This window comes from Theobroma cacao, chromosome 5 (genome assembly GCF_000208745.1).
Source record: "Theobroma cacao cultivar B97-61/B2 chromosome 5, Criollo_cocoa_genome_V2, whole genome shotgun sequence".
Classification (NCBI taxonomy): Eukaryota; Viridiplantae; Streptophyta; class Magnoliopsida; order Malvales; family Malvaceae; genus Theobroma; species Theobroma cacao.
The window spans coordinates 25,361,804-25,371,877 of NC_030854.1; the positions used below are offsets into that span (position 1 = coordinate 25,361,804).

The window sequence follows — 10,074 nt, forward strand, 5'->3', positions numbered from 1 at the left end:
AAAAATGCTACTTTTCATTAGAAAAAAAGGGAGTTTCTATAATCAAGCATAATGACAAGGAACAGGGGAAATTTGATTAATACAAAAAGGATACAATTCTTTCTTAATGGCTTTTTCGATAGATATTAACAGTAGTCTCAAAATTTTTATCCCGAAACAGGCACATTTGTCAGCTCTCTTGTCTTTTGTATGAACATCTCGGATCATGATCTTCACCCTTTCTGTGTTAAGCTTTTGTAGTACTTGGACCTCCTTCGTGTCTAGATCGCCTTTTCAGGTTTTCGCCCTAAACACATCTTCCAGATTCAAGCCGCCTTTTTAGGTTTTCAACTCGAAAATTTTCTTTTTTTTTTATGCAAAATATTTCTTGACAGCATCGGCATTCACTGGGTTGGAAAACTCCCTTCCGTCCATCTCCACCAAAATTAGTGCTCTTCCTGAAAAAGCTTTCTTCACCACAAATGGTCTTTCCTAATTCTGTGTCCATTTCCCGCGAGGATCATGCTGGTTCTGGAGAATTCTTTTCAATACTAATTCTCCTTCTCGGAACTGTCGAGGACGTGCCTTCTTGCCATATGCCCTCATCATTTTTTTTTGATATAACTACCATGGCAAAGTGCCGTCAACCTTTTTTCTTCTATGAGATTCAATTGCTCATAACGAGCATTAACCCATTCGGCTTCTTCCAAATATACTTCTTTAAGGACCCGAAAGGAAGGGATTTTTACTTCAATTGGCAAAACTGCTTCCATCCCATACACCAAAGAAAACGGTGTAGCTCCCGTGGAAGTTCGAACTGTTGTGTGATAAGCATGCAAAGCAAAAGGTAACTTCTCATGCCAATCCTTGTATACATCTGTCATCTTTTCAATTATCCTTTTGATGTTCTTGTTGGCTGCTTCTACCGCTCCATTCATCTTTGGGCGATAAGGCGTTGAATTGTGATGCTTGATCTTGAACTTGGCACAAACCTCTTTCATCATCGAACCATTGAGGTTACTAGCGTTATTCGTGATGATCTGTTCCGGTAGACCATAGCGGCATATTATTTCTTTTTGGATGAACTTACATACCTCTTTCTGGGTCACATTGGCATAAGATGATACTTCTACCCACTTAGTGAAGTAGTCAATTGCCACCAGAATAAACCGATGCCCATTTGATGCCTTCGGGGTTATCAACCCAATCACATCCATGCCCCACATTGAGAATGGCCATGGTGATGTCAATACATGCAGTGAATTAGCAGGGGTGTGGATTCTGTCCACATATATCTGACACTTGTGACACTTTCGAGCGAAATCTATACAATCTGTTTTCAACGTGAGCCAATAATACCCTGCTCTCATGACCTGTCTTACCAACTTATGTCCACTTGCATGTGCTCCACAAATTCCTTCGTGAACTTCCTCAACTATTCTCCAAGCTTTGGCTAAATCCACACATCTTAAAAGCGTTTGATCCCTACTTCTTTTGTATAAGATGTTCCCATCCAAGAAGAAATTCATTGCCAACTTTCTAATGGTTTTCTTATCATTTTCTGAGCTTTGATCCGGGTACTGTTGAAACTTGAGGTAATGCACAATATCATGGTACCACGGTTTCCCGTCTATTTCTTCTTCTACATTGGAGCAGTGTGCGGGACACTCTCGAAGATGAATCATGATGGGTTGAATCTTGACATTAGTACCAACTTTGAACATTGCCGTCAGCGTGGCTAATGTATCGGCCATTTGGTTCTCCTCTCGGGGTAAATGAGTGAAGCAAATCTTATCAAAATTTTCAATCAGCTTTGAAACATACTTGTGTATCGGACTAATTTTGAGTCACGTGTCTCTCGTTCTCCTCGCAACTGATAAATAACCAAAGTAGAGTCCCCATACACTTCCAAAATATGAATTTTCCTCTCGATTGCTGCCTGAAGACCCATGACACAAGCTTCATATTCAGCCACATTATTGGTGCAATAGAAGTTGAGTTTAGCTATGACGGGATAAGGATCTTCTTCTGGTGACACTAACATGACCCCTATGCCATGCCCCAAGGCATTCGAAGCTCCGTCGAAAAACATCTTCCAATTCTCTTTCTCCGATTTCTCCCCACTTGTTTGGCATATTGACATCAAGTCCTCATCTGAAAACTCAAACTCCATTGGTTCATAATCTTTTTCCACCCTTTCTGCAAGAAAATCCGCGATTACACTTCCTTTAATAGCTTTTTGGGGCATATATATAATATCATATTCAGACAATAACACTTGCCATTTTGCCACTCTACCTGATAAGGAGGGTTTCTCGAAGATGTATTTAATAGGATCTAACTTCGCAATGAGCCAAGTGGTATGATATAGCATGTACTTCCTGAGTCGATGTGCCGTCTATGCTAAAGCACAACACATCTTTTCCAACGAGGAATACTTGGACTCGTATTCAGTGAACTTTTTACTCAAGTAGTAAACTGCCCTTTCTTTTTTACCAGTTTCATCATGCTGTCCTAACACACATCCCATGGATCCTTCATTTACCGTCAGGTACAAGAGGAGGGGTCTCCCGACCACAGGTGGTACCAATACTGGCAGACTCAACAGATATTCTTTAACCTTGTCAAAAGCAACTTGGCACTCCTCATTCCATGCCCCAGGATTATGTTTGCGAAGGAGTTTGAAGATTGGGTCACATTTGAGTGTGAGCTGTGATATGAACCGAGCTATATAATTTAATCTTCCCAAAAATCCTCTAACTTCTTTTTGCTTTTTGGGAGGAGGCAAATCACAGATTGCTTGAACTTTATTCAGGTCAACTTCTATTCCTCTTTCACTGATGATGAAACCCAGTAGCTTTCCTGAAATGACTCCAAAAGTGCACTTTGCCGGATTTAATCTGAGCTAAAATTTTCGTAACCTCTTGAATAATCTTTCAAGATTGGTTGCATGATCCTCTGTTTTGCGAGCTTTTACAATCATATCATCCACATACACCTTAACCTCTCTGTGCATCATATCATGGAAGAGAGTCACCATAGCCCGCTGATAAGTTACCCTAGCATTCTTCAAACCGAATGGCATTACCTTATAACAAAAGGTCCCCCACATAGTTATAAAGGTAGTTTTCTCTCTATCCTCTGGTGCCATCTTAATTTGGTTATACCCTGAAAAGCCATCCACAAAGGAAAACACGAAATGGCGGGCAGTATTGTCAACAAGGGTGTCAATGTGGGGAAGAGGAAAATTATCTTTTGGGCTAGCTCTATTCAAGTCTCGATAATCCACACACATTCTCACTTTCCTGTTTTTCTTAGGTACTGGGACAATATTTGCAACCCATTCAAGGTACTTAGCTACTTTCAAGAATCCTGCATCGAATTGCTTTTTCACCTCTTCTTTAATTTTCAACAGCATTTCAAATTTCATTCTTCTCAACTTTTGCTTAATCGGTTTGCATTCGGATTTCAAAGGCAGTTTATGGGCTACAATGTCTGTATTGAGTCCTGACATATCTTGATAGGACCATGCAAACACATTTACATATTAATGGAGTAGCTTTATTAGTTTTTCTTTTTCCATTGGCACCAACGTCATACCAATTCTAACTTCTTTCTTATTTTCTTCATTTCCCAAATTTATCGTTTCAAGTGTCTCTTGATGTGGGACAATTTGTCTCCCTTCCTGTTCTACTAGTCTTAACAAGTTCGGAGTTAAATCATAATCCTCCATATTTTTTGTATCGTCAAGTTCACTGACACTTGTACTTTTTTCGAAATTAACTTCAAAACCCCTGTCATCATCATCTTCGCATTCATTATTTGGAATCTTGGAAGGTAAAAGGGATTGAAATATGTAGAGCTATTGTATAGATAAATAGTTAAAATAAAGGGATGGAATGACACGAATGGAAATGGTTAATCATGTGAAGAGATATAAGAAATGCACTACGCATGTCAATTTATTAGAATGATAAATGATAAAAAGCCCGATTCATAAAATTCCAATGCTTTTGGGCATAAGCACGGATGTTTAGTTTGCATTACTTTGAAATTGAATCACAAGTGACTGGTAAACTCATGGTGGTCCAGCTGCTCAACTTTAGATTCGGTGGCCCGAGGTATGTAGTAGGAATCCCATCCATATTTTCTGATTGTTCTTCACCTTCCTCCGTTGCACATATTGATAAATCAGAAAAGGCTTCCCCTAAAGTTGACATTGATTCTCAGCTCCCAACGGTGAGTGATTCAGGAAAGATGCAACCTCCAGATCGGAATGTCTCGTAAAGATGAGGATATGTCATTCCTTGGATTTTCAACTCATGCCCCTTAAAGCGAGCCAACCTTTCCTTTCTTCTTTCGGCTATCATTTTTTCTCTTTCCTTCTTAGTTGGCTTATACCCCAAGCCAAACCTTTCTTCATTTTTGGTAGCACGTATGGGCCTTCTAATGCCTTGTAGTTCTCTTCCCAGTCCTGCCCCCGCTCGGTATCCTTTCCCTACTATCTAACTGACAGCCATCTTGGTGGTTCTGAAAAGCCTCGGAATAGGTGGTGTGGTTCCTTCTCCAACATATGTGGTGTTAACAAACTTGAAGGATCGAAAGGAACATTCAAGCACTTCTTCCGCCGCTTCCATGTAAGGAGCATCTGCTGGCTTGCTTATGAGTAAGTCCTCTTCCCCGTTAACACAGAAAATCTTCCCTTTCACGATGAACTTGACCTTTTGATGAAGAGATGAAGGTATGGCCCTAGCCATATAGATCCAAGGTCTTCCCAACAAATAATTGTATGAAGGAGCGATATCCATAACCTGAAATTCAATGGTAAAGGTACACGGGCCAATTTCTACCAGTATCTCAATGTCCCGTACTACTTCTCTCCTTGTTCCGTCGAAGGCTCTCACGATCATCTGACTCTTTCGCATGTAGGACATGTTGATGGGTAAACAGGCCAAGGTCTTCATGGGCATCACATTTAAGGACGATCCATTGTCAAACAATACTTTTGCAACAATACAACCTTTACACTTAGTAGTGATATGCAAGGCTTTGTAATTTCTTCTACCTCGAGAAGGGATTTCTTCATCGCTAAAAGATATTATGTTACCCACCGAAATGTTCCCAATGATGTAGTCCAAATTTTCAATTGAGATATCATGATCCACATATGCTTGGTTTAGAATTCTCATCAAAGAGTTCCTATGTGGTTTCGAGTTGAGGAGCAAAGATAGTAGTGAAATATGAGCGGGCAACATGTTCAATTGCTCGACGACATTGTACTCACTATGTTTGATGAACTTGAGGAACTCGACAGCTTCTTTTTCCATCACCGGACCTTTTGAGCCATTTGTCGATTTCGGAGGTTGCATCTTTTCTTCTCTCGAACTTTGCTCTTTTTCCTTTCCCTTCTCATTCTTGAGATTCTTCAATGCTTCCGATGAATAGCAACGTCCGCTGCGGGTAATCCCTCCAACACCAGTTATATTTGCAGCATCATCTTGAGATTCAGCTATCCATTTCTCCGCTTTTAAAACTTATACACTGCAGTTGTAGTTCCATGGGACAGCTTTGTCGTCTTTGTAGGGGAAGGGTTTAGGGACTTCGATGATCATCTTGGCATGGGTTTTGTCCTCCACAAACTCTCCTCTTGGTTCATAGAAAATGGTTAAAGGTTTTATCTTCATTGGGTGAGTGGACTCCTTGGATATCATGTTTACTGCTGACTCTGAAGCTTCCATATAAAACTCGATCCTTGATTCATCCATCATTCTTTACACTTCCTTCCGGAAAGAACTACAATCCTGAATTAAATGCCCCACACATCCTTTGTGATACAAGTAGCATAGTCTTTGGATATCTCCTGAGTCATTCACATTAGGACATTCCGGCCAATCCTCGAGCATATTGGCTTTTACCAAGGCTTCAAATACTTTCTCCATAAGGGTTTCCACTTCCCGAATATTTCTTTTAACATACACCTCCCTTTCTATTGCATTTACCCTTGCCCTAGCATGATTCGGCAGTGGGTTATTATTAACATTCTGTTCTGGCGTTTTTTCAAAGTTCAGGATTCCTGCCTTGATCAACCCTTGCACCTTATGCTTGAATGTCGTGCAATTCTCGATCGAGTGACCTTCGATTCCATAATGATAATCATAGTGGGCTAAAGTATCATACCATCTCGGGAATGGAGGTTTTAATGGCTCTATGTATAAAGGTGCCACCAGATAGTTTGCAACTAACTGAGTGAAGAGTTTAGCATATGTAATTGGGATTAGGTCAAACTGCACTTTCTCTTGCTTGTTTTGCCATCCTCTTGATTCACCGGTAGTATGGTTGTTTGAAGGTGTTGTTTGTTGTGTGGTTGAAGCTGTAACAAGTGTGGAAGTAGGTGGGTGAATATTTGTGGGGTAAGGTGTCCGTTGGATGGGAGTATATGGGTACAGGTTAGGAAAGGCATTTGGCATGGGTGGGTATAGTTATGGGTTTTGTGAAGTGTTGTTCACAGCTAGGTAATAGGCGTATGGTGGGTATGGCTGGTAAGGGTTGTATATTCCTCCTTAGTGTTGTCCTGAAGTGATGGCTTGGGCTTTTCCCTCTTTCTTCTTGAAAGTTCCCCCTTTCCTCGTATTTGTCGTATCACCTCCTTCTATCTTCCCTTGCTTAATGGCAGTTTCTATCATTTCTCCTGAAATCACCATATCAGCAAAGTTCTTTATGGCACTACCAACCAATTGTTCATAGTAAGGGGCTCGCAAGGTGTTAACAAACATTACAGTGGTCTCTTTCTCAGTCAATAGTGGCTGAACTTGAGAGGCCACATTCTTCCATCTTTGAGCGTATTCTTTGAAGCTTTCAGTGGGTTTCTTCTCCATGTTTTGTAAAGAAAGGCGATCCGGAGCCATATCTGTAACATGCTTATACTGAGCTACAAACTCCCGAGCAAGGTCTTTCCACGTGTGGATTCGATTACGGTCCAGCTGGACGTACCACTTTGCTGCAGCACTAGTAAGGCTATCTTGGAAGCAATGTATCAAGAGTTTGTCATCATGAGCATATGCGGTGATCCTTCTACAATACATGGTGATGTGTGTGACCGGGCACTTGGTTCCATCATATTTCTCAAAGTCTGAAACTTTGAATTTTGGGGGTATAACCACATCTGGAACAAGACAGAGCTCAATTGCATCCATAGAATAATACATTCCCATCCCTTCTATCATGCGCAGTCTTTCCTCAAAAAGGTCAAATTTTTTATGGGTATCGGGATTATCCTTCGATTCAACGGATCCACATTTGAGCTTCTCTTGTTCCTTTGGATCATCCAGATTAGGTACAGAGATGGGATCTGAAGGACTTGCCCCTCCAATTGGGCTTTATTGAGCATAAGTCGGTGGTGGCCCTATTGACATCCCAAAAAATGGATATTGACCCATTGATGGCATGGGAATAGACGCATTCCTTGCAGGTGGGGGTGTAAATCTTGGTGGATACACAGGGTCTGTATTGGTTTCTGTCTGTTGAACATCTTCTAGTGTACCAGAACTCCCTACCGCTCTCTTTCCTTTATCTGTAGATATTAACCCCAAAATTTTTGATAACTGACCCATGATTTCTTCTTGCTTCTTCTCAATCTTATCCATCCTCTCTGAATGTTCGTCCCTCATGATCTTAGAACGGGCTCTTGTATTGTATCTGTGGATAATTTTTTTTTCTAGAATTTTATTCTATTAGTTCAAGGAATAAGTTAGAATTTTATGTTGAGTGCATTATTATTTATTACTTTTATTTAAATCATGCATTATGATGCAAATGAAATGTATTTGAAAAGAAAAAATAGGAAAAATATTGGCCATCCAACATTTACCATAAGAAAATCCGTATCCATAAAACTTAAATATCCGATTACATCATTGTCTAAAACCATTACATAACTATCAAAAGGAAAAACCGACTTTGTCATATTGGTCCTTAACCATCCTGAAGTGATCCATCAACCGCTCACTCAATTCATCCTTGGGAAGAATCTCTCTTTTGAGTTCTTCGGTCTTGTCTGCCATTACTCGAGCTCTAAATGCCACTTCTCTCATCTGTCTCAGTATCCATCGCATCTCGGCTTCTTTCCTTTGAAAGCTTTGTGTGCACGAATCATTTTTTTCCCTCATTTGGAAATATTCTTGCCTTATTGCTTCATACTGTGCCTTATAGCCCTCCATGGCAGTTTCCAACATGTCGCAGTCATTTTTCAACTCTTGGATGGTTTGTTCTTGTTTTCGTACCTCGTGCTGCAAAGCATTGTTGGCACTTTGGAGTTCTTGCATTCTGGCTATAAGAGAAGAATTTGCCACGCTCACTTCCTCAAACTTGCTTTGCCACTCATCACGTCTTCCAAAGCCATCCGTACCTTTCTTGCAGTCTCTTTCTTCACTTCTTCTAGCTCATCCTCATGTCTTCGCTTCATATTCATCATCTCCTTTTCAAGTCTCTTTCTTGTCAACTCACTCTCCAACAAGACATCTTGAGGTTCTGGGTTTATGGGATGTTTTGATGGATTTTTCGGGGGGCATATGACATTTTTCACCCTTTGGTCGTGCCAAGTATAATATCTTGTGGTGACGTCATCGGTAACCCTTCCCTGATCCACTCGGTAAGTTTTCTTCCAGTCTTGTGCAATTTCCTCAATTCTCTTTAACATTTTCAGCTCTCCATATGTAAACTCTAACTGGTCGAGCTGGTGAGTCATGGGCACGAATTGTTCAAATTCGAACTGTCTCCGTACCATTATTGGGGCATAGCTGATGGCTCCCCAAGGTCCCATCAGTGGTACCCATGGCTTATCCCCACATTTATACATTACTTGCATCCGTGGCATCCATGGAGCTCTCCAAGTCACTTCAATGCTCATTAACCTCCAGAGCCTTGCGACCCACTCTTTTTTCCTCTTATAGTCGGGCCATTCACTTTCGCAGAACTCAAGGATAGGACAACTCGCAGACAGATAAAGCTTTCAAAATTTGCTCTCTTTGCATTCGAAGTGGCTTTTGATCCATATGGTTAGGAGTTGAGCACATCCGATGAATCGTCCCTAACCTTTGCGTCGATAGAAATTCAAGGATCTGAAGGTTTCAACTAAGATGGATGGGGCCGGGTTGATGCTCCTTGTCACCTGATCAAAGAAGTCTATGACTAACACCTCCACATGACCTAGAACCTTCGGGAAGACCACTAAGCCATAGATCGCCATTGCGAAAGCTAGGAGACCTTGTTCATCCTCCATATGTTTTTTAATATATACGTTCAAGAAACTCCACGGAAGGCATTTTGTGTCTCATTTCTTCTTCAAATGCTGATCCACTTCTACCATAGTCATTCCTAACAACTTGGCCAACTTCCATCGGTGTCCCGTCTTTTGGGCCCTTCAATAGATCTTATCAGGCTGCATGTGATCTATCCGGAGCAGAGACGAGTACTCTTTTATGGTAGGGGTCATGTCCACCTTGTTAAAGACAAAGTAATGGTATGAGGGATCCCAAAACTGGACAATGGCTCGGAGCATCTGGTCATCAACAGGTAGATATAGGAGCCATGCAATGTGTCCATACTTATTTTGAAAATTGTCTCGGTGAGCACGTCTCCACTGTTCCCAAATTCCTACCATCTCTGTGAAGTCATTCTACTGAAGGTCCAAGTGAACTCTCTCGGGAAAAGTTGGGACATGTCCTTGGGTCAAATAGTCTCATTTTTCTTGTTGGATCTACCCCATCTGTAACTCTATCTCATAGTCATTTCTGTATATGTTGAGCGGACCTGCCGATGACGATGCCATGGATATAACCGGGATCTCTTAGGTTGAATGTTGTGTAGCCAATATTTCTCCTATATGCAATTACGATGCATGCAAATGAACATGCAACATGCGCATGACAAGCAAAATAAACTTAAGTTAGTATGGTAAAAAGAAAGAATGGAGTGTTAAAAATAATGAGAGAATAATAAGCAATATCATGGGTATTATTGTCTACTCCACGATACTTTATTATCTCATGGCATAATTTAAAATAGAGGGAGTGGAAGAAATTCCTTCATGTGTACCTA

The 10,074-nt window shown here is 40.8% G+C and overlaps 1 pseudogene; it reads right to left on the reverse strand.

The window, feature by feature from the left end:
- Nucleotides 352-7,646, reverse strand: LOC108661969 (annotated as a pseudogene).